The sequence below is a fragment of the Bos grunniens genome, chromosome 7, assembly GCF_055505025.1.
Source record: "Bos grunniens cultivar Pamir isolate PY7600 chromosome 7, Bosgru_T2T1.0, whole genome shotgun sequence".
Classification (NCBI taxonomy): domain Eukaryota; kingdom Metazoa; phylum Chordata; class Mammalia; order Artiodactyla; family Bovidae; genus Bos; species Bos grunniens.
Window position 1 is genome coordinate 107,782,669 of NC_141171.1, and position 25,753 is coordinate 107,808,421.

The window sequence follows — 25,753 nt, forward strand, 5'->3', positions numbered from 1 at the left end:
ACATTTTCTCTAAATCCATCTTTATTAAATTCTTGTAGCAAAATATACACACACCCTAGTTTATAGTCTGGTTTTATTTTTGTTTGCTTGGTTTGTCTTTGATTTTGTTTTTCTTATATGTAACTCAGGAAATAAATACTTTTCATATGATTATAAATTTCCTCAAATCATATTTCATGGGAATTAAAGTGTTATTGACTTAAGATGAATCTCTACCTTATGTATAATTAAGAAAGAACTTAAAAAAACTGCCTGCTAAATTGTTACACAGACAACACATGGACCTTCCCCTTCAAATGAGCCAGGTGTGTCTAGAGGTCAGGCAGCCTCTGTCTAGAGGCAATAGGGCATTCCTGACCCACTGACTCTACCACCGATGATGGCTCTACAGAAGGCATGAGTTGCTCAGACCACCCTCTCATTCCTTTGAGATTGCTTTCATCAATTTCAAGCTATTTCATGGTTTCTCTTGCCCTCTGTGGCACTGGTTGGTATATGACAAGCTCATCTCACAGCAACAAAACATAACACAGCCTCCTCTTCAAGGCTGCTTTGCACGACTATGTGGAACTGCAGTCTTTCCTTTCAGTTTAGTTCATTTCAGTCGCTCAGTCATGCCTGACTCTTTGTGACCCCATGGACTGCAGCATGCCAGGCCTCCCTGTCCATCACCAACTCCCAGAGTTTACTCAAACTCATGTCCATCGAATTGGTGATGCCATCCAACCATCTCATCCTCTGTCACCCTCTTCTCCTCCCACCTTCAATCTTTCCCAGCATCAGGGTCTTTTCCAAGGAGTAAGCTCTTCGCATCAGGTGGCCAAAGTATTGAAGTTTCAGCTTCAGCATCAGTCCTTCCAGTGAATATTCAGGACTGAGTTCCTTTAGGGACAAATATTTGTTTGCAAGAATCACAGGTAAGTCCTCCTGCTCTGTTAGTCTGCCTTTTCCATACACAATAACTTTGATTTCCATGTTGATCATAGTGTGACTATAAGGGACTTAAAATGGCAATTAAATTCAAATTGTGTGCTACTACAATGTACATAGTTCAGCTGCTGTGACAATCACATGAACACTGATGGCCTGGTTTACATTCGTAAGCAACAGCAACTCTGTGATTGTAGGACACCTTCAATGGTAAGTCACAGTCCAGTATCAGAGATGTGTGAAAAATATTCTCCTTAGAATAGATGAGACAAATACTTAGGAATATATCTACCTAAAGAAACTAAAGACCTATATATAGAAAACTATAAAACACTGGTGAAAGAAATCAAAGAGGACACTAATAGATGGAGAAATATACCATGTTCATGGATTGGAAGAATCAATATAGTGAAAATGAGTATACTACCCAAAGCAATTTATAGATTCAATGCAATCCCTATCAAGCTACCAACAGTATTCTTCACAGAGCTAGAACAAATAATTTCACAATTTGTATGGAAATACAAAAAACCTCGAATAGCCAAAGCGATCTTGAGAAAGAAGAATGGAACTGGAGGAATCAACCTACCTGACTTCAGGCTCTACTACAAAGCCACAGTTATCAAGACAGTATGGTACTGGCACAAAGACATAAATATAGATCAATGGAACAAAATAGAAAGCCCAGAGATAAATCCACGCACATATGGACACCTTATCTTTGACAAAGGAGGCAAGAATATACAATGGATTAAAGACAATCTCTTTAACAAGTGGTGCTAGGAAAACTGGTCAACCACTTGTAAAAGAATGAAACTAGAACACTTTCTAACATCATACACAAAAATAAACTCAAAATGGATTAAAGATCTCAACGTAAGACCAGAAACTATAAAACTCCTAGAGGAGAACATAGGCAAAACACTCTCCGACATACATCACAGCAGGATCCTCTATGACCCACCTCCCAGAATATTGGAAATAAAAGCAAAAATAAACAAAGGGGACCTAATTAAAATTAAAAGCCTCTGCACAACTAAGGAAACTATTAGCAAGGTGAAAAGGCAGCCTTCAGAATGGGAGAAAATAATAGCAAATGAAGCAACTGACAAACAACTAATCTCAAGAATATACAAGCAACTCCTACAGCTCAACTCCAGAAAAATAAATGACCCAATCAAAAAATGGGCCAAAGAACTAAATAGACATTTCTCCAAAGAAGACATACAGATGGCTAAAAAACACATGAAAAGATGCTCAACATCACTCATTATCAGAGAAATGCAAATCAAAACCACTATGAGGTACCATTTCACACCAGTCAGAATGGCTGCGATCCAAAAGTCTACAAGCAATAAATGCTGGAGAGGGTGTGGAGAAAAGGGAACCCTCTTACACTGTTGGTGGGAATGCAAACTAGTACAGCCACTATGGAGAACAGTGTGGAGATTCCTTAAAAAACTGGAAATAGAACTGCCTTATGATCCAGCAATCCCACTGCTGGGCATACACACTGAGGAAACCAGAAGGGAAAGAGACACGTGTACCCCAATGTTCATCGCAGCACTGTTTATAATAGCCAGGACATGGAAGCAACCTAGATGCCCACCAGCAGATGAATGGATAAGAAAGCTGTGGTACATATACACAATGGAGTACTACTCAGCCACTAAAAAGAATAAATTTGAATCAGTTCTAATGAGGTGGATGAAACTGGAGCCTACTATACAGAGTGAAGTAAGCCAGAAAGAAAAACACCAATACAGTATATTAACGCATATATATGGAATTTAGAAAGATGGTAACAATAACCCAGTGTACGAGACAGCAAAAGAGACACTGATGTATAGAACAGTCTTATGGACTCTGTGGGAGAGGGAGAGGGTGGGAAGATTTGGGAGAATGGCATTGAAACATGTATAATATCATGTATGAAACAAGTTGCCAGTCCAGGTTCGATGCACGATACTGGATGCTTGGGGCTGGTGCACTGGGATGACCCAGAGGGATGGTATGGGGAGGGAGGAGGGAGGAGGGTTCAGAATGCGGAACACATGTATACCTGTGGCGGATTCATTTCGATATTTGGCAAAACTAGTACAATATTGTAAAGTTAAAAAAAAAAAAGAATAGATGAGACACAATCCTTTTGAGTCTCAGAAAAGCTTTAAGTCAATTCTATTATTCCTCACTGAGAAGGCAATGGCACCCCACTCCAGTACCCTTGCCTGGAAAATCCCATGGACAGAGGAGCCTGGTAGGCTGCAGTCCATGGGGTCGATAGGAGTCGGACAGGACTGAGCGACTTCACTTTCACTTTTCACTTTCATGCACTGGAGAAGGAAATGGCAACCCACTCCAGTGTTCTTGCCTGGAGAATCCCAGGGACGGGGAGCCTGATGGGCTGCCGTTTATGGGGTCGCACAGAGTTGGACATGACTGAAGTGACTTAGCATTATTCCTCAACTACGAAAGCTGGGAATCCAAAAGGTTATCAAGATATTTAGCTATTAAAAAGCAGGTGTTTTTAAAACGTACTCAATCTGGTTCAGATGCCCACTGTTTTAATCAGTAAGCCATGCTGTCTTATTCTTCTAAAACTTTCCCTTTGTGTTTACATAATATTCATAATATGGCTGCTGAATATTTCTTCAAAAGAACAAATCAGACTTTAATAATTGTCAAATATTAGATAATTCAGTTCAGTTCAGTTGCTCAGTCATGTCCGAATCTTAGTGACTCCCTGGACTGTAGCCCACCAGGCTCCTCTGTCCATGGGATTCTCCAGGCAAGAATACTGGAGTGGGTTGCCATGCCCTCCTCCAGGGGATCTTCCCAACCCAGGGATCAAACCCAGGTCTCTTAATAAAGATTATAAATTGCACTTTATACATTTGTACAGATTGCTGCTGCTGCTGCTAAGTCGCTTCAGTCGTGTCCGACTCTGTGCGACCCCATAGACAGCAGCCCACCAGGCTCCCCCGTCCCTGGGATGCTCCAGACAAGAACACTGGAGTGGGTTGCCATTTCCTTCTCCAATGCATGAAAGTGAAAAGTGAAAGTGAAGTCGCTCAGTCCTGTTCAACTCTTAGCGACCCCATGGACTGCAGCCTACCAGGCTCCTCCGCCCATGGGGTTTTCCAGGCAAGAGTACTGGAGTGGGGTGCCATTGCCTTCTCCATTGTAGAGATTAGAGATGGCATATTTTTAAAAAATATCGCACAGCCAAATTATTTTAGACAGCAGATTCACCTTCAAAGAACAAGCTGGTGAGAGGGCAACCAAGGACCTTGTGTATAACTTGATGCCACTGAGCGTCATTAGAGGTGCCCTGTGCTGCCTTAATGCAAATGTTATTTTGCATCAACAATGAAAAGCAGTCAAATGCTTGGTGAAATATTTCCACTTGGCGGCGTATATTCTCTTCCCCCTCCACGCCCCACCCCCACCCCGTTGTAAAAGCGAAGGTTCCTTGAGTTCGGCACAATCACGTTGTGTACACTTAAGAGTAAATCTACAGCTTCCCTGGTGGCTCAGACAGTGAAGAAGCTGCCTGCAGTGCAGACCTGGGTTTGATCCCTGGGTCAGGAAGGCCCCGTGGAACTCTTGTTCAAAGTGTCGCTTTTCCTCATCTGTACTGTAGTAAAGCGAACGTGAAGCCGCTCAGTCATGTCCAACTCTTCGCGACCCCATGGACTGTAGCCCACCAGGCTCCTCCGCCCATGGGATTTTCCAGGCAAGAGTACTGGAGTGGGGTGCCACTGCCTTCTCCAGGAGATCTTCCCGACCCAGGGATTGAACCCGGCTCTCCCGCACTGTAGGCGGACGCTTTACCGTCTGAGCCGCCAGGGAAGTCACCCTGTGGTCCTGTGGTAAAGCACTCTTTTTATACCTTTTTAACTCACTCTCTAAAGTTTAAACCAGAAATAGTAGATATTTGCTCTATACTTAGCAATTTTCCTTGGCTTCCAATTTAATTAAATTTTCAAATTGGAGCTTTACTGTAATTATCGTCATTATTATTACTATTGTTAGTCTTTTGTAAGGACAGCTTGTGTTCTGCTGACGCCCTCCCCTCCAGGCTAGTTAGATGTATTTGATTTTTGACTAAGAGGATTATGCTGTAGCCTTTACCACCCTTCTTTCCCGCATTTATTGACCTAATTATTTGAAGAGCATTTATTGTGTTCTATGATTTAATAATGGTGACTTTTATGGTAAAGGGTTTTTTAAGAAACACATTTTAATAGCATAAAATATGCGAGTTGAAGGAAGTAAAAATGCAATATGAAAGACATATGAAAAGAAGCAAAGTTTAAGTTAGCTGAACAGTGCTCTTCTGTTTAGGAAATTCCACATCTTTCTTATGAGACCTGAGATAAATCTTCTTGATTTTTGCTTATGATGGGGAGGAAAAATGGCTTTTAGTTACCTATTCCATTACCTATTCACCAGGAATCTGGGCATTAGTTTTCATTCTACATTTTTACTACTATCCTCAGAGAAATTATTTTGTTTCCAGTGATTGCAATGGTCCCTGTCTTTGGAGAGTTGCTGATCCAAGGTTAAACTTTACATTCCCTCAACCTTCTTACAAATGTTTTATTAAATGGCACCTGTCTGTGCTTAAATAATAGGTAGCAAAGCTATTAGGAAGAAAAGCTAGGAGGATAGCAGACATAAATATCTTTTTCTGTGCTGCGGGGACAAGGTGACCTGGAAGACAGTCACAGGCTTGTTAATGAGGATAAACACGCCCTACAGGAAGACTCAGACTGTGGAACCCAGATCACAATGTCTGGTTCAAAGCGCACCAGGCTTTGTGGTTGGAATGCAGAAACAAACGAGACGCTCTGCCTCAGGGAACTTGTCTGAGATTCTTTTTCCTGTGAGGATAGGAAAGACTTCTGGAATTGAGGCATCATTATTGGAATAATGTAGTGGACACATCTCAGAATGAGAAAGGTCAGACTTTGTGTGACACCGAATTTTTAGGAAAAAAATAAAACAAAACATTTTAGCAATCAATACTACTCATCTCCAAGCTGTTACTACTAGACTTATGAAATAGCTGGTATGCCACTGCCATGTTTATATCCTTGACATTTCATTCCTTAACCTCTCGAGATCAGATGATCTTCATCGATGATCGCATCGAGCTTCATCACTCCTCTGAAACTATGACACATTCTGATCACTTAACTGAAACTACATTCTAAGAGAACATAATCTCCTGATTGTTAATGGTAAAATATTGACAGAACAGCAAGGGAGTTAGTACAATGAGCTTTGAAATGAGTGTTAGTTGCTCAGTCATGTCCAGGTCTTTGCGACCCCATGGACTGTAGCCCCCCAGGCTCCTCTGTTCATGAGATTCTCCAGGCAAGAACATTGGAGTGGGTTGCAGTTCCCTTCTCTAGGGGATCTTCCCAAAACCGGGATTGAACCCAGGTCTACCTGCGTTGCGGGAAGATTCTTTACCATCTGGACCACCAGGGAAGCCATGTAGACTACGTTCTAAGAGAACGTATTTCCCCGATTGTTAATTTACTGGTAACATGTAGACGGAATAGCATGGCACTTAGTAGGATGAGCTTTGAAGTCAGAAAACCTGGGTCAAAATTCTGATTCCATTACATAGTAACTAGGCCTGTGACTTTGAAGAAGAATTTTTTAGAACCTTCTCTGAGAAATCAGGATAATAAATTCATCTCATAAGATTACCACAAGGATTGAGAGAAAATGTCTAAAGAACCTATTACAGGCAAAACACAGAAGTGACACTCAACACCCTCATGATTATTTTTAAAAGGCTTTTTACACTCTTTATTTCACCTGACATTTCTATTTGCTGTTGTTCAGTCACTAAGTCAAGTCTGACCCTTTGTGACCCCATGAACTATAGCATGTCAGGCTTCCCTGTCCTTCCCTATCTCCCAGAGTTTGCTAAAACTCATGTCTGTTGAGTCAGTGATGAGAACCAGCCATCTCATCCTCTGTCATCCCGTTCTCCTCCCACCTTCAATCTTTCCCAGCTTCAGAGTCTTTTCCCATGAGTCAGCTCTTCAAATCAGGTGGCCAAAGTATTTAGCTTCAGCATCGGTCCTTTCAATGAATATTCAGGGTTTCCTTTAGGATGGACTGGTTGGATCTCCTTGCAGTCCAAGGGACTCTCAAGAGTCTTCTCCAACACCACAGTTGAAAAGCATCAATTCTTTGGTGCTCAGCCTTTTTTATTGTCCAGCTCTCACATCCATACATAACTACTGGAAAAACCAGAGCTTTGACTATATGGACCTTTGTTGGCAAAGTAATGTCTTGCTTTTTAATATGCTTTGTAGGCTTGTCATAGCTTTTCTTCCAAGGAGCTAGCTTTTTTTTTTTTTTTTTTATTTCATGGCTGCAGTCATTCTCTGCAGTGATTTTGGAGCCCAAGAAGATAAAATCTGTCACTGTTTCCGCTTTTTCCCCTTCTATTTGCCATGAAGTGATGGGACCAGATACCATGATCTTAGTTTTCTGAATGTTGAGCTTTAAGCCAACTTTTTCACTCTCCTCTTTCACTTTCATCAAGAGGCTCTTTAGTTCTTCTTCATTTTCTGCCATAAGGGTGGTGTCATCTGCATATCTGAGGCTATTGATATTTCTCCCGCCAATCTTGATTCCAGCTTGTGCTTCATCCATCCCTGCATTTCGCATGATGTACTCAGCATATAAATTAAATAAACAGGGTGACAATATAAGCCTTGACGTACTCTTTTCCCAATTTGGAACCAGTCTGTTGTTCCATGTCCAGTTCTAACTTTGCTGTGATCCACAGTCAAAAGCTTTAGCATAGTCAATGAAGCAGATGTCTTTCTGGAATTCTCTTGCTTTATCTATGATCCAATAGATGTTGGCAATTTGTTCTCTGGTTCCTCTGCCTTTTCTAAATCCAGTTTGTACATCTAGAAGTTCTCATACTGCTGAAGACTAGCTTGAAGGATTTTGAGCATTACTTTGCTAGCATGTTAGATGAGTGCAATTGTGTGGTAGTTTGAACATTCTTTGTCATTGCCTTTCTTTGGGACTGGAATGAAAACTGACCTTTTCCAGTGCCATGGCCATTGCTGAGTTTCCAGATTCACTGTCATATTGAGAGCAGCACTTTCACAGCATCATTTTTTAGGATTTAAAATAGCACAGCTGGAGTTCCATCACCTCCATTAGCTTTGCATGTAGTCATGCTTCCTCAGGCCCACTTGACTTAACACTCCAGGATGTCTGATTTAGGTGAGTGATCACACCATCATGGTTATTGTACATACTAAAAATGTTTTCTTTCTTCTTCTAGGGCACAAACCTTCAGTTCAGTTCAGTTGCTCAGTTGTGTCCGACTCTTTGCAACCCCATGAATTGCAGCACGCCAGGTCTCCCTGTCCATCACCAACTCCTGGAGCTCACTATAAACTCATGTCCATCGAGTCGGTGATGCCATCCAGCCATCTCATCCTCTGTTGTCCCCTTCTCTTCCTGCTCCCAATCCCTCCCAGCATCAGAGTCTTTTCAAATGAGTCAACTCTTCTCATGAGGTGGCCAAAGGATTGGAGTTTCAGCTTTAGCATCAGTCCTTCCAATGAACACCCAGGATTGATCTCCTTTAGGATGGACTGGTTGGATCTCCTTGCAGTCCAAGGGACTCTTAAGAGTCTTCTCCAACACCACAGTTCAAAAGCATCAATTCTTTGGCGCTCAGCCTTCTTCACAGTCCAACTCTCACATCCATACATGACCACTGGAAACACCACAGCCTTGACTAGACAGACCTTTGTTGGCAAAGTAATGTCTCTGCTTTTGAACATGGTATCTAGATTGGTCATAACTTTCCTTCCAAGGAGTAAGTGTCTTTTAATTTCATGGCTGCAATCACCATCTGCAGTGATTCTGGAGCCCCCAAAATAAGTCTGACACTGTTTCCACTGTTTCCCGAAATATCTGCCATGAAGTGATGGGACCAGATGCCATGATCTTCGTTTTCTGAATGTTGAACTTTAAGCCAACTTTTTCACTCTCCTCTTTCACTTTCATCAAGAGGCTCTTTAGTTCCTCTTCACTTTCTGCATAAGGGTGGTATCATCTGCATATCTGAGGTTATTGATATTTCTCCCAGCAATCTTGATTCCAGTTTGTGCTTCTTCCAGCCCAGCATTTCACATGATGTACTCTGAGTATAAGTTAAATAAGCAGGGTGACAATATACACCTTGATGTACTCCTTTTCCTATATGGAACCAGTCTGTTGCTCCATGTCCAGTTCTAACTGTTGCTTCCTGACCTGCATATAGGTTTCTCAAGAGGCAGGTCAGGTGGTCTGGTATTCCCATCTCTTTCAGAATTTTCCACAGTTGATTGTGATCCACACAGTCAAAGGCTTTGGCATAGTCAATATAGCAGAAATAGATGTTTTTCTGGAACTCTCTTCCTTTTTCCATGATCCAGCGGATGTTGGCAATTTGATCTCTGGTTCCTCTGCCTTTTCTAAAACCAGCTTGAAAATCTGGAAGTTCATGGTTCACGTACTGCTGAAGCCTGGCTTAGAAAATTTTGAGCATTACTTTACTAGCATGTGAGATGAGTGCAATTGTGCGGTAGTTTGAGCATTCTTTGGTATTGCCTTTCTTTGGGATTGGAATGAAAACTGACCTTTTCCAGTCTGTGGCCACTGCTGAGTTTTCCAAATTTGCTGGCATATTGAGTGCAGCACTTTCACAGCATCATCTTTTAGGACTTGAAATAGCTCAACTGGAATTCCATCACCTCCACTAGCTTTGTTCGTAGTGATGCTTTCTAAGGCCCACTTGACTTCACATTCCAGGATGTCCGGCTCTAGGTCAGTGATCACACCATCGTGATTATCTGGATCATGAAGATGTTTTTTGTATAGTTCTTCTGTGTATTCTTGCCACCTCTTCTTTGTATCTTTTGATTTTGTTAGGTCCACACCATTTCTGTCCTTTATTGAGCACATCTTTGCATGAAATGTTCCCTTGGTATCTCTAATTTTCTTGAAGAGATCTCTAGTCTTTCCCATTCTGTTGTTTTCCTCTATTTCTTTGCATTGATCGCTGAGGAAGGCTTTCTTATCTCTCCTTGCTATTCTTTGGAACTCTGCATTCAGATGCTTATGTCTTTCCTTTTCTCCTCTGCTTTTCGTGTCTCTTCTTTTCACAGCTATTTGTAAGGCCTCCTCAGACAGTCATTTTGCTTTTTTGCATTTCTTTTCCATGGGGATGGTCTTGATCCCTGTCTCCTGTACAATGTCACGAACCTCAGTCCATAGTTCATCAGGCACTCTGTCTATCAGATCTAGTCCCTTAAATCTATTTCTCACTTCCACTGCATAATCATAAGGGGTTTGATTTAGGTCACACCTGAATGGTCTAGTGGTTTTCCCTACTTTCTTCAATTTAAGTCTGAATTTGGCAATAAGGAGTTCATGGTCTGAGCCACAGTCAGCTCCTGGTCTTGTTTTTGCTGACTGTATAGAGCTTCTCTATCTTTGGCTGCAAAGAATATAGTCAATCTGATTTCGGTGTTGACCATCTGGTGATGTCCACGTGTAGAGTCTTCTCTTGTGTTGTTGGAAGAGGGTGTTTGCTATGACCAGTGCATTTTCTTGGCAATACTCTATTAGCTTTTGCCCTGCTACATTCCATATTCCAAGGCCAAATTTGCCTGTTACTCCAGGTGTTTCTTGACTTCCTACTTTTGCATTCCAGTCCCCTATAATGAAAAGGGCATCTTTTTTGGGTGTTAGTTCTAAAAGATCTTGTAGTCTTCACAGAACTGTTCAACTTCAGCTTCTTCAGCATTACTGGTTGGGGCATAGACTTGGATTACTGTGATATTGAATGGTTTGCCTTGGAAATGAACAGAGGTCATTCTGTCATTTTTGAGATTGCATCCAAGTACTGCATTTCAGACTCATTTGTTGACCATGATGGCTACTCCATTTCTTCTAAGGGATTCCTGCCCACAGTAGTAGATATAATGGTCATCTGAGTTAAATTCACCCATTCCAGTCCATTTCAGTTCACTGATTCCTAGAATGTCAACATTCACTCTTGCTATCTCTTGTTTGACCACTTCCAATTTGCCTTCATTCATGGACCTGACATTCCAGGTTCCTATGCAATATTGCTCTTTACAGCATCGGACCTTGCTTCTATCACCAGTCACATCCACAGCTGGGTATTGTTTTTGCTTTGGCTCCATCCCTTCATTCTTTCTGGAGTTATTTCTCCACTGATCTCCAGTAGCACATTGGGCACGTACTGACCTCGGGAATTCCTCTTTCAGTATCCTATCATTTTGTCTTTTCATACTGTTCATGGGGTTCTCAAGGCAAGAATACTGAAGTGGTTTGCCATCCCCTTCTCCAGTGGACCACATTCTGTCAGACCTCTCCACCATGACCCTCCCATTTTGGGTGGCCCCACATGGCATGACTTAGTTTCATTGAGTTAGACAAGGCTGTGGTCCGTGTGATTAGATTGACTAGTTTTCTGTGAGTATGGTTTCAGTGTGTCTGCCCTCTGATGCTCTCTTGCAACACCTACCATCTTACTTGGGTTTCTCTTACCTTGGACGTGGGCTATCTCTTCATGGCTGCCCCTCCTGACCTTGAACATGGAGTAGCTCCTCTAGTCCCTCCTGTGCCCGCAGAGCCACTGTTTGTTGGACGTGGGGTTGCTCCTCTTGGCCACTGCCCTGACCTCTGGCGTGTGGTATCTCGTCTCAGCCGCCACCCCTCACCTCGCGCGTGGGGTAGCTCCTCTAGGCCGCTCCTGTGCCGTCACAACCCCTGACCTTGGGTGAGGGGTAGCTCTTCTCCACCAGGCTTCTGCGCAGTCCGTCGAAGTCGGAGCATTTTTGAATCCTTATACGCACAAACCTTATACAGTCCTTAATGTTTTATTCCTTGTAGTGTTCTTCTTTATTCTGTAAGAAGCTATTATCAGTCTTTACCCAAAGGGATGCAGGGAGTGACTTGTAAAGGGAGTGTACCACTTTCAGAAAAGAAGTAACCCTCAACCAACCCAAGACAGCCTTGTAGTAGCTAGAGTAGTTGATATTACCCTGCTCGCACTGTCCTCCTTCTCCGTGATCTCCTGCTGGGCCCTTATTGACTAAGAGAGCCTGAAACCACGGGGAGCCATGGATGCAGTGTGTCTAGTCTGTACTTCCATGTACATTTCATATGGATACTGACAAGTTTCCAAATTGGTTTGATGCAAATTAATTGTTCTACTGAGGCTGTCTTTGATATGTTCTGTGGGAAACACAGCTTTGATTTTATGAATGCCTGAGCCTTGTACACAGAACATATGCAATTAGAAAAAAGTACAGATGTGAGAGTTGGACTATGAAGAAGGCTGAGTGCCAAAGAATTGATGCTTTTGAACTGTGGTGTTGGAGAAGACTCTTGAGAGTCCCTTGGACTGCAAGGAGTCCAACCAGTCCATTCTGAAGGAGATCAGCCCTGGGATTTCTTTGGAAGGAATGATGCTAAAGCTGAAACTCCAGTACTCTGGCCAACTCATGCGAAGAGTTGACTCATTGGAAAAGACTCTGATGCTAGGAGGGATTGGGGGCAGGAGTAGAAGGGGACAACAGAGGATGAGATGGCTGGATGGCATCATCGACTTGATGCACATGAGTTTTGGTGAACTCCAGGAGTTGGTGATGTTCAGGGAGGCCTGGCGTTCTGCAATTCATGGGGTCGCAAAGAGTTGGACGTGACTGAGCGACTGAAATGACTGAATGAACTGACAGCTAGAATGAATGAAGGACCACATTAAAGAATCTGTTATTTTACAAAACCTCACTCTCCTATTTCTCACTCATGAAGTTCGTTGGATATATACATTCCCAGGGTTGTGCCCAAACAGGCCTGATTTCGCCCACAAGGGCCATTTGGCAATATCTGGGGCATGTTTATTTGCCACACGGGTGGACGAGGGTGGCTGCTACTAGCAGTGAGCGTGTTTAGTGGTTAGAGAGGCCAAGGCTGCCTCTAGACAGCCTGTAGTGCACCGACCCGTCCCCCAGAGTAAAGAATTACCTGACCCCAGAGCAAGTGATTAACCGCACCAGGGCTGAGATACTGCTCTAGTGGAAACTAAAGGTACCAACAGCTCTGATGAACTCACTGAAGACTTTTGTCCCTATTAGTTTAGTATATGAAGAAAGGTAAAATGTTCTTTTAAAACATATACATGGATATAATTTATACTGAATATACATATGTGACACATGCTTATAAAGTAATGAAACCACTCTGATAGTGTGTGAAATTAATCGCTAACATTTCAACAATGATTTACCATTTACAAAATTCTTTCTCAACAGTCTCTCCATGGCAATATTATCTATGCCCACAGCCTCAACTTTCATCTCTATGAGTTTCAAATATTTATCTCTAGCCCAGGCTGCAATGTTACCGCATCCTGACTTTCTGTCCTCACTATTTCCTGTCACTCTCGCTGCCCTCATACCACTGCCTTAGTTTGGCCTTATCCTTGTTTCCCGGATTACCATGTGACCTCATTGTCCAAGATCACACCAGCCTGCGGCTATACAAGAAGGAAACACCTTTTTCTTAGTACACAAACTATAATAGTCTCAATTCTGACTAACCCCCAGAAATCATCTTGTCAAATTATCTTCGAGCTGCTTCTGAGACCTCCCAGGATTCTGCCCTGTGGTCTCCTGAGCAGGTCCACAGGGTTCTCGCCCTTGCTAAGGTTTGAATGCTGCTGTGTCTTCTTTAAGATCACACTGATGACTTGGCTGGGCATGGCTTACTGCAGACTGGTCTCAAGGAGGAGGTATACTGCAAACCCCTTTGGGTCTCTTTCTGCAGCACAGGAAGAGCATTTCCTGATTTCCCCCATGGTGTAGAGTCCAGACTGTCAGTTTTAACAAATTTTTATGCATACTTAGGGATTTTAAAAAAGGATATACAATGAGGTAGTTACAACTTGCTCAGGGGTCGCACTGAGTCAGACACGACTGAAGTGACTTAGCAGCAGCAGCAGGGCCAGAATTGCTTTCAATTCAATTCAATTCAGTCAGTCCATTCCGAACTGACTCTGCTACCAGAAAAAGGGTAGTTTTCCCCCCATTTGAATTTAAATTCCTTGTAGACAAAACTTCACCACACCCCTTACATGGAAGGATATGACCCAGTCCCCAAATAATACTATCAGAATCCTGCCAATTTCAGCCGATTTGTCAGAGCCTGGATAACTCACTCTTAAAATAATCTCTCATGGGCGGTCAGCAACCTAGCGAAGCTGTTTGGCTGCACCAACCTTATTCTAGTTTATTTTCAGTCTCATGAAACATTTAAAACCTCGAAATCAGTCTCACCAAGAATCACCTGGTTATGACCAAGATGACTTTCCAACTAATCTCCTTCTTCTGGCCCAGTCTTATCGAATTACCTCCTTCCCTGCTGCCTGTGTTCCTCAGAAAGGCAGATCTGGTCACTTCTTAAGACGCCATAGTGACCCCACGCAGGCCTCGGCACTCCCTCTGCTTATCTCTGCAGCCCCATCCCTTCTCCTGTCCTCACCTAATCGCTGAGCTCACATTCGAACATTCAGAGTTCCTACAAATCCCTGACCTTGGATTCTTTCTCAGGCCTCTGCCTTTGCTGTTTCCTAGGCCAGGAATCGGAGAAAGCAATGGCACCCCACTGCAGTACTCTTGTCTGGAAAATCCCATGGACGGAGGAGCTTGGTGGGCTGCAGTCTATGGGGTCGCTTAGAGTCAGACACGACTGAGCCACTTCACTTTCACTTTCCACTTTCCTGCATTGGAGAAGGAAATGGCAACCCACTCCAGTGTTCTTGCTTGGAGAATCCCAGGGACAGGGGAGCCTCATGGGCTGCCGTCTGCAGGGTCGCACAGAGTCAGACACGACTGAAGCGACTTAGCAGCAGCAGCAGCAGCAAGCCAGGAATGCTTTTCACCCTGTCCTCAGGAGGCCCTATCGTATTCATCCTCCATGATGCAACCCAGTTACCACTCTTCCAGGAATCCTCTCTCTGCCCCATCCCCATGTCTGGAGCACATCGTTCTCATGTCTGACATAGCTCTCATCACACTGCATTGAAATGGTTTGTGTATTCCATAGACATGGAGTGCCCTAAAGGCAGAGGAAACAGTGTTGCCCTCTATATTTTCAGGCACTTGGCACAGGGCATGCAAACCCTCAGTTAAGTTTAATGGATGTTGACTCAGTATTTTCACTTGATCTTCTTAACAACACTGTGGAGCTAGTAATATTTCCAACAGTGCTGGAGGAAAGCAGTGAATCCATTTAATTTAAGATGAAAACCACCATGAAAATTATGGTTATGGAATATAATGTAAAGTTTATGAATTGTGACAATGTAGACATAATATAATTAAAAAAGAGGAAAGGAGAAGCAGGTGCAAAGATGGGATGTGTGTAAGCTGTTGATTTGCTGTGTTACAGATGAAGTTGTAAAGGTATGTTTTAAAGCTGACAGATCAAGTCATCATTGTAAAACCACATTTCAAGATATAAAAGCAAACATTAGAAAAAATAGAAAAATAATGCAGTTAATTGAAATTAGGTTTTAGAGGGTAGGAAGCAGAAACTGGATACTATTCATGGTGGTGATATAAATATATATATATAAAAATTTTTTAATTATGTATACTAATATCTTTTTTTTAAAGAAATAGAGAATAAAGTATGTTATATAAAGTTATGGTAACTTTGAGCTTAAAGCAACTGAGAGTACTAATTTTTTTCACATATTCAGGAGAAACACATGTACAAAATACAAAATACAAATATAAAAGTATATGGTGCATATTTAGTAAAAAAAAATAAAAGCTAGAAAACAGAAGGGATATCTATCATATCAATACATTTACCTATGAAAACAAAATGACTCTCAAAAGGATTGTAAAACAAAATCGAATTAAATGCTATATATAAGATATATTCCTAATACAAACTATTTTAAAATATTAAGCATTAAAAAGTACAGAAGCAAGTCACAGAGTGAAACATAAATAAGATGGAGAAAATACTTCTATAAAATATTAAAAAGAAGACCGAAGGAAAACAGTGGACGAGCAGGCCAGAAGCTTGAGCAGATTGTTAAAGATCACATTTCTCACGAACGTGTGGAATGGTGCTCTACCTCACTGCGGCTCAGGAATTAAAGCCGCTCCAGGGAGGCGGCAGCGGGTTGTTAGAAGACAGGATAGAGTTCGCTGTGCTGCATGGTAGGTCCTTGCTGTTAATCCATTTTGTATATAGCAGTGTGTATCTGTTAATCTCAAGGTCCTAATTTATCCCTCCCTCACCTTTCTGTTTTTCTAACCATAAGTTTATTGACTGTGTCTGTTTTATAAATAAGTTTATTTGTATCATTTTTCAAAGAATCCACATGTAAATGATATTTGTGATATTTGGCTTTGTCTGACTTACTTCAAGCAGTGTGATAGTCTTCAAGTCAAAAGAAAAAAAGAAATTAATACTGCTACAAACCCACTGGAATGGCTAAATATTAGAAAGACTAAAAAACCCCAAGTGTCAGTGAGGATAAAGAATTGGGAAGTCTCATACACTGCCGGTGGGGGTACAAACTGATAGAACCACTCTGGAAGACAACTTGTTACGCCATTAGGTTGAAGAATGTGTTCTCCATGAAGCAGCCATTCAATTTCTAGATATATACTCATTAGGAATGTGGACATACACGTTCCAGCAGACATGTATAAGAATGCTCATCGGCCAAAACCCAGAAACAATTAAATGTCTGTCAAGGGTAATGATAAATTTACAGCATGTAAAACAATGCAACAATGCAAATAAATACATTATAGTGTAAGCAATGACACAGAGATATCTCATGAACATAACGCCGTTCTAAAAAGACTACACTCTGAAGGATTACTGTGTGATTCCATTTATGTAACTTCAAAAACAAGCAGAGCTAAACTAATGCAAACAGATTGATACTTACAGAGTAAGACTGACAAGAAGCAACCCCGTGACACTCCCACAAATGCCAGGAGTGGACTACACTTCAGAAGAGCTGGTTGGGAATGGGCCTGGAAGTAGGGTACTCTTTGAGTTTCGCCAGTGATCTGCCGCTTTACCTGAATTGATTACACGATGTTCAAATTGTAGTCATTCATTAAACTGCATGTTTATATTTTATGCAATGTGCATGTTCTATATATCCTTAACAATAACAAACTTTTAAACTATGTAACAGATTCCAAAACTTCCCTTGAATTTTTAAAATAGCCTTTGAGAGATGTTAATAAATTTTTAGTTTAAGAATGCTTTTAAAAATCTTTTGAAAAGGAAAAATCTAGAAGAGGTTACAATGACAATAATCATCAAATGCATTATATCTGTGCATGAAACCTTTATCAAGATCACTCATTTGGCAATTCACTCCTCTCAAAGGCTATGAAGTTCTAATGCTTTTCTCACAATGCTACGATAGCTTTGCTTTGAGATAACTTCGGCTTTAGTCATTCAAAGTCACCTTTTAAATTTTGAACAATAACAAACTTGAGAGTTAAAAAGAAGGCACATTTTAAGATGAGAAAAAATTCATGAGTCTGGTGGCATTACTGCAGTTTAATAAAGAATTTAAAACATCTAATGTTTTAAAAATTTCTAGTATTCATTTGATGCTAACTATTTCTAAAGCAAACTGTGAAAAGCAAAAGAAAAGCATTTACAGGAATTTCCTGGTGGTCCAGTGGTTAGGACTCAGGGCTTTCACTGCCGGAGCCTTGGTTCAATCCCTGGGCAGGGAACTAAGATCCCCGAAAGCCATAAGGTGCAGACAACAACAACAAAAAAATTTGAAAAGCATTTACTATTGATTTCTAATAGTTGGTAGACAGGTGTCATGAAAAATGATTAACATTATATGCTATAACATATGATTATATAAATTAACTGATTTTGTCCCCCTAGGGATACAGAGGAGCCTGGTAGCTGCAGTCCATGGGGTCGCTAGGAGTCGGACACGACTGAGTGACTTCCCTTTCACTTTTCACTTTCATGCATTGGAGAAGGAAATGGCAACCCACTCCAGTGTTCTTGCCTGGAGGATCCCAGAGATGGCGGAGCCTGGTGGGCTGCCGTCTGTGGGGTCGCACAAAGTCCGACACGACTGAAGCGACTTAGCAACAGCGGGGATATTTGTCGATGTCTGGAGACATTTTTGCTAGTCACGCCAAAGTGAGGAATATCTAGTGGGTAAAAGTGATGCTGCTCAACACCTTAAAATAGAGAAGCCCTGCCTTCCCTTCTCTCCCCAAAGAATTATCTGGCCCAACTATCAATAACTCTGAGGCTGAAAAAAACTCTTGAAAAAGTGAATCAAGAGAAAAAAGTTATCACATATTGTTAAGCAAAAAAGATTACAAAGGGCTAAACTTGTGTGATTCCATTTTTATTAAGAAAAAGTGTGATTGCCTCTGTATGTAATGTGTGTGCAGTATATTTACATAATGCATAAAACTGTCGGCCCTGAATGATGAAATCATGGGTGAATTTTATTTCCTTCTGCTTTGTTTTGCTTTGCTTACCTGGAATTTCTAATTTTTTCTATTGGTCATTATATTACTTGAACAGTAAGAAAAATACAAATTTTGGTTTCTACCAAAGAAAGACTCAGTCTGTCAGTAGGGAAGTTTAATTAGTGAGTGGAGAATAATGCAAAAAACTAGTCATAATGTGATAATCCGGTCTTGGACATATTCACTGGATACTGTGGAAGCAGAGAGGAGGAACAGTTGGCTATGCTAGCTGACACCACCTAGTATTAACATCCTACAGTATTGTGACTATGCTATCTTACAATCAGATCTCTTTTAGTTCACAAATAAAACTTATGACCATAGAGAAGATGCCTAAAGTAGAATTATGGTACTGTGAGCTGCAATAAACAAAGGAAATTAAAGAATAAGATATATACACAACATCCAGTCAGGCAGGAAAGTAGATGGTGGGATGAGGTGAGCCAGCCTCCATCCTGGAAGTCTCAAATGGTTCTGGAACTCTTGGCTGGCCTCTGGGGTGGAGGACTCCGAGGTGAAAAGTTCCGGAGTGGGGAAAAAAGGAATCCAGGCACAGTAAACAATTTATATGTTGGACTTGGATAGAATTCTTACACATAAAGTGTGCCTATATCAATAATTGCAACTATATAAAATAGTATTGTTCTATTGTGCTAGCAAACAGTGGTTAAAGGATAAACATTTTCTACAGTTAAATATTTCAGATACCAGGAATCAGTGTCCCAATAAGAACACAACTGCTTCATAATGTGTAATGCTTTGAACAGCTTTTAGATTAGAAAAATTTGAGATGAAGACTCGACTCCAAAGGAAGCCAACATCAACTGAAGAAAACAGCGGAAGATGCAGCAGAGCAAAAGCTGGAACTGAGTAGGGTTAACTGAGGACTAGGTGGGCACGTTGGCTGATGGCATTTGAAGGCAATGAGAAACCAGAGACAGGATACTGTTTTATTTGGCTTCTCAAAAACATCTTGTTTTGATCCAACAGGAGACAGAAACTGCGTGGTGCTTTAGTATAAGTAAAAACCGATCAGGGCCAAAATCAGCTGCCCGCTTCATCGCCTTTTACCATGGAGACGGGAAAGACATAAAAGAGGAAGAGAAAACAGGAGTAAAGCCCACTGTTGGTGCTTTGCAAATCCTTCCAGCGTCAATCCTCACAGTTACTCATCCCTAGGCGTGCAATACTAGCAGAATCTGGCTGATGCTTCCTCACCTTTCAGGTCTCTTCCCCATCTCCACCTCCGTCCCATAGGAATCTCCCTGCTATAAATCCTCAACGCCATAATTAAAATTATGTGTTTTGGGGGTTAATTATTTAGAATCTGTTGCCGTTTCCTCTTTCATATGGAGAAGGGCATGGCGACCCACTCCAGTATTCTTGCCTGGAGAACTCCATGGGCAGAAGAGCCTTGTGGGCTACAGTCCACAGGGTCGCAAAGAGTCCGGACACGACTGAGTGACTAACACACTTCGTCTTTCATATGCCAACCACCCGCTCATCTTCAAATAAGCTTCAGAAGGGCGCGCCCTGACAGTTTTCCTCACCAAGGGGTGAGTGTTCTCACCTCGCAGCATTGCAGGCGCCTTGCAGTGTTGATTGCCGCACAGCACGCAATCTCCAAGCATTTACTGAAAAGAAGTGTTTCCGTGTTTAGCGGTTAATAATACCAGGCCCACAGGAAGCGGTCAAGAAGTAAACAGCACTGACTCACGTCCACACCTATTTTTTCAGTTCTTTCTCACAAAGCCCGCTACGTATGGAAGCCGGTATTGAGGGGTCTAGAAAACTTCCCTGGCGGCTCAGACAGTAAAGCGTTTGTCTACGATGCGGGAGACCCGGGTTCGATCCCTGGGTTGGGAAGATCCCTTGGGGAAGGCAATGGCAACCCACTCCAGTACTCTTGCCTGGAAAATCCCATGGACAGAGGAGCCTGATAGGCTACAGTCCATGGGGTCGCAAAAAGTCGGACACGACTGAGCGACTTCACGTTCACGTTCAGAAAACTCGGGAAGGCTCACCAGGCCGCCCGAAGTCAGGCGACACGAGAGGGAGCGCGCCCGGCCCGGGAGCCGGCCCTCCTGGGCGCGGGGCCTCGTTACCCACGCGGCGGCCCACAGGCGCGCCCTCCGCCCGCCGGCCCGCCGCAGACAAGCTCGTCTCCGCGGCTGGAGGAGGCTCGAGGCGGAGGCCGCGGGGGCCTAACAGGCGGAACCCGACTCCTCAGAGGAAGCCGCCCCGCCTGGGCGTCGCCACCTGACGAGAGGACTCGGGGCCAGCGCCCCCGAGCGAAAGACGGCCGGCATCTTCCAGGACCGGAAGCGGGCGGCGGAGCTCAGGACCCGCGAGACTAGCCCCAGGACCCCGGCCCAGCGCCGGCTGCCCGCGGCCGCTCTAGGACGCCGGAGGCTCCGCCGCTCTGTGGTTGGGGCCGGGCCGACCCCCGCCGGGACCGCCCACTTTCGGGCGTGTGTCGACCCGGCTCGTGCGCGAGACACAGGCCCGGGGCTAATGCTCCTGAGAGCGCGCGGGGCCAGGAATTGTAGGAAGGTTGGAAGAGCGGGACGCTCCGGCCGGTGCTCTGCTTCCACGGGCGGGCTGGCTTTCTCTGGAAGATCTCTGATTTCTAAAAATCTCAGAGAACAACCGTGGTCAATTTTAGCCCACAATTCCACCTCTCTTTGCTGCGTGGGGGAAAAAAAAACCCTAGTGTTTCTTAGTTTGTCTTTATTATTTTCAAACGACTTCTTGTGCATTTCTTTGTTTCTAATTCTGCTAAAGCAGCTCCATGTGGAGGATGCGGATGAAAGGAGCCCCTCACAGCGATAGCCTAAGCATTGGGCAGAGAATGGGATCAGGACTCCCCCCGCCCCGCCCCGCCCCGTACCCCATATAGAACTAACAACGTTCTTTGTTATAAGTACCAAGGAAAGGGGGGAAAATGATTTTAATAGAACCTCAAACATTAAAGATGAGAAGTTCACAGAGCCGAAAGTACTGAAAGCGTGCCTTAGATCCCGTTTGAAACTTGGCTTATTCTGTATGAGATAAAAGGAAAAGGGAGAAATGAAGTGCTTGGTATATGTATCTATAAATGTAGGCTTATCAATCAAAAATAAGTCTTTTATGCCGGTTTGTTGAAGAAACATGCACTAATTTCTAGATATTCTGCAATTAGAAGACTTTCTACCTTATGAAGGCAGTTTAGAGGACTTTAGCAAGATGGTGAGGAGTGACTCCTTTCATACCCTAATTCTTCATTCAAAAGGCTTTTGTCAGTAACCCAGGTCTTTAAAAATAAGCCTAATTCCACTCATTTTCACATGAGTACTCTAATAAATAGGAGAAGGCAATGGTGACCCACTCCGGTACTCTTGCCTGGAGAATTCCATGGACGGAGGAGCCTGATAGGCTACAGTCCCTGGGGTCGCTAAGAGTCGGACACGACTGGACGACTTCACTTTCACTTTTCACTTTCATGCATTGGAGAAGGAAATGGCAACCCACTCCAGTGTTCTTGCCTGGAGCATCCCAGGGACGGGGGAGCCTGGTGGGCTGCCGTCTATGGGGTCGCACAGAGTCGGACACGACTGAAGCGACTTAGCAGCAGCAGCACTCTAATAAATACCAATCCCCAAGTCAAATGTTTCTTCGTGTTTAGATAGATACAGGTAGATACATTCTTGCCTGGATCAGCAAAAAGGTATAGATGATTTAACCAAACAGAAAAAAATAGCAATAAATTTGATTCCTTTGACTAGTTAAGAACTCTAAGGAATTCAGTTTCATTTGGAAAATCTTAGAGCTATTTCAGAATACTTATTAATGAGCTTATTGTAGTATCCATTTTAAGAAACTGTCTTGGCAATCTTTTATTTTTAGTGGCTCCCTCTGATAACCTCATTTTATTGCTGTGTGCATCATGATGTTCTTTAGTATATCCCAGAGAGTTTTTGAAGTTGGAATATACAATGACTCAAGTTTCACTCTAGCATCTTGAAAGAGTGATAATGAGGTGATCTCTTTTTTTACATTTGTACTCCCCTTCCAGGTGTATAATTTCATTTAAAAGTTGATATTGTCCTTCCAGATTTTTTATTCAATAATGAAATGCAAAGCAATGATTGTTCCCCTGAGAACAACTTTAAGTTTTCTGAGAGTTATGATAAGGACTTTGCCATGAACTCTGAAGGTACCATTTGGGAATTTAACACAATGTGCTTCAAAGCCAGAGAAAAACGAAGGTTCTGCATTAAAATGTGTGGATGAAAATCTATAATCTGGAACTAAATCAGTTGAGACCTAGTGGGTGGCAAATAAAATTGCAAGAAGAAAGTGAAGATTCTGATTGCCTGGAGATTTAATGGGTAGGGGTCAACTCCTGCTTAAATTGTAGGAAGAATGACTCAGACTACAAAGACAGAAGGAAAAGGGGTGTTTGAAGATAAGAAACTCAAGTAAGTAAAATACTAAAAATAACAGTACCAGTAGCTAACACTTGTAAAGCAGTTACCAGGCGCCATGATAAGCATTTTCTGTGCGTAATGCCATTTGATCCTCATGATAAGCATTTTATGTGCGTAATGCCATTTGATCCTCATGATAAGCATTTTCTGTGCGTAATGCCATTTAATCCTCACAACAATGCTGTGAAGTTGCCACTACTGCTGTCCTCATTTTGACAAGTGAGAGCATTAAGCTTTAGGTAAATAATTTACCTAAGGCACAAAGCTGGGAAATCATGGAGCAGGTTCTCAAGCCTAGGTTTATTGTGCTTTTAGAGCAATAAAGAGATCTTTAAAAAAATTTTATTTTGTGTTGGGTTATAGCTGATTAACAAACAATGTTGTGATGGTTTCAAGTGAACAGTGAAGGGACTCAGCTCTACATATACATGTATCCATTCTCCCCTCACACTCTCCTCCCATCCAGGCTGCCACATAACATGGAGCAGAGTTCCACGTGCATACAGAAAGTCATTGTTGGTTATCCATTTTAAATAAGGCAGTATGTACATGTCCATCTCAAACTCTCTGACTATTCCTTTCCCCCAAACTAGCCCCACCCCCCACCAGCAACCATAAGCTTGTTCTTGAAGTCTGTGAATCTCTTTCTGTTTGTTAATTTCTTTTTAGACTCCACATGTAAGGTGTGTCATAAGATATTTCTCCTTCTCTGACTTACTTCACTCAATATGACACTGTCTAGGTCCATCCATATTGCTGAAAATGGCATTATTTCATTCTTTTTCGTGGCTGAGTAATATTCTGTTGTATATGTGTACCACTTCTTCTTTATCCATGACCCTATTGATGGACATTTAGATTGCTTCCATGTCATGGCTATTGTAAACAGTGCTACTATGAACATTGCAATGTATGTATCTTTACAGATCATGTTTTCTCCAGATATATGCCCAGGAATATGGCTTCCCTGATGGCTCAGATGTCCAGAATCTACCTGCAATGCAGGACACCCAGGTTCGATCTGTGGGTTGAGAGGATTCCCTGGAAAAGGGAATGGCTACCTACTCCACTATTCTTGCCTGCAGAATCCCGTAGACAGAGAAGCCTGGCAGGCTAGGGGTCTCAAAGAGTCAGACATGACTGAGGGACTAATTTACTTTTCATGCCCAGAAGTGAGATTGCAGGGTCATATGGTAGCCCTATTTTTAGATTTTTAAGGAACTTCCGTACTGTTCTCCATAGTGGCTGTACCGATTTACATTCCTACCAACAGTGTAGGAGGGTTTGCTTCTCTCAACACCTTCTCCAGCATTTATTGCTTGTGATGATAGCCATTCTGGCTGGTGTAAGGTGATAATTTATTGTAGCTTTGATTTGCATTTCCCTAATAATTAGTGATGTTAAACATCTCTTCATGTTCCTACTTGCCATCTATATGTCTTTTTGGAGAATTGTCTATTTAGGTCTTCTGCCCATTTTTTTAGTGTGGGTCATTTGTTTTGATGCTGTTAAATGTCATGAGCCATTTGTAAGTTTTGGAGACTAATCCCTTATTGGGCTTCCCTGGTAGCTCAGCTGGTAAAGAGTCTGCCTGCAATGCAGGAGACCCCAGTTTGATTCCTAGGTTGGGAAGATCCCCTGGAGAAGGACTAGGCTACCCATTCCAGTATTCTTGGGCTTCCCTGGTGGTTCAGTTGGTAAAGAATCCACCTGCAATGCAGGAGACCCAGGTTTGATCCCTTAGTTGGGAAGATCCCTTAGGGAAGGGACTGGCAACCCACTCCATTATTCTTGCCTGGAGAATCCCATGGACAGAGGACACTGGTGCTCTACAGCCCATGGGGTCACAAAGAGTCAGATATGACTGAGGAACTAACATACACACACATGTTTTCCTCAAGGAGTTTTATAGTGTTCAGTCTCACATTTAGCTCTTTAATCCACGTTGAGCTTATTTTTGTGTATGGAGTGAAAGAATGATCTAATTTCATTTTTTTACTTGTATCTGCCCAGTTTTTCCAACATCACTTATTAAAGAGACTGTCTTTTCAACACTGTGTAATCTTGCCTCCTTTGTCATAGATTAATTTACCATGGGTGCATGCGCTTATTTCTTGGTTTTCTATCCTGTTCCATTGGTCAGTATTTCTATTTTTGTGCCAGTACCATACTCTTTTGATCACTGTAGCTTTGTAGTATAGTCTGAAGTCAGGAAACCTGATTTCTCCAGCTCCATTTTTTCTTTATCAAGATTGCTTTGGCTATTCAGGGTCTTTTGTGTCTCCATACAAATTTTGAGAACTTTTTGTTCTAGTTCTGTGAAAAATGCCATTGGTAATTTGATAGAGATTGCATTGAATTTGTAGACTACCTTATAGTTAGTAGTATAGTTATTCTGACAATACTGATTCTTCCAGTCTATGAACATGGTATATTTTTCTACCTGTTTATGCCTTCTTCGATTTCTTTCATCAGCATCTTATAGTTTTCAGAGTACGGGTCTTTTGTCTCCTTAGGTAGGTTTATTCCTAGATATTTTATTTAAAGAGATTTTCATATTAGCTGTGCTATTAAAAAAATAGCATGCTATTTAAAAATCTGATATCCCCTACCATTTTGTCACTTTGCTTGGATGTTGATCATCCTTCTTTCCTCTCAAAATCACTCCCCTGCTTCTGAATAAATAGACTTGACTGGCAAAGCAGCGTAGAGAACAGT

The 25,753-nt window shown here is 42.3% G+C and overlaps 1 long non-coding RNA gene across 7 annotated transcripts in view; it reads right to left on the minus strand.

Moving 5' to 3' along the window:
* Nucleotides 1-20,962, minus strand: part of LOC147370086 (uncharacterized) — a 37,086-nt gene extending 16,124 nt beyond the window's left edge. For 2 of the 7 annotated variants that reach the window (XR_015168389.1, XR_015168390.1), the window contains exons 1-3: nt 20,137-20,422; nt 16,985-17,120; nt 11,551-11,919 (exon numbers count right to left, since the gene is read on the minus strand). This is a non-coding gene — a long non-coding RNA (uncharacterized LOC147370086). Of the gene's footprint in view, nt 1-11,550; nt 11,920-16,984; nt 17,121-18,964; nt 19,097-20,136; nt 20,423-20,590 lie in introns of those variants that run through there. The other 5 variants (XR_015168393.1, XR_015168392.1, XR_015168391.1 and 2 more) reach the window with 4 other exon arrangements.
* Nucleotides 20,963-25,753: the final 4,791 nt, after the last annotated feature.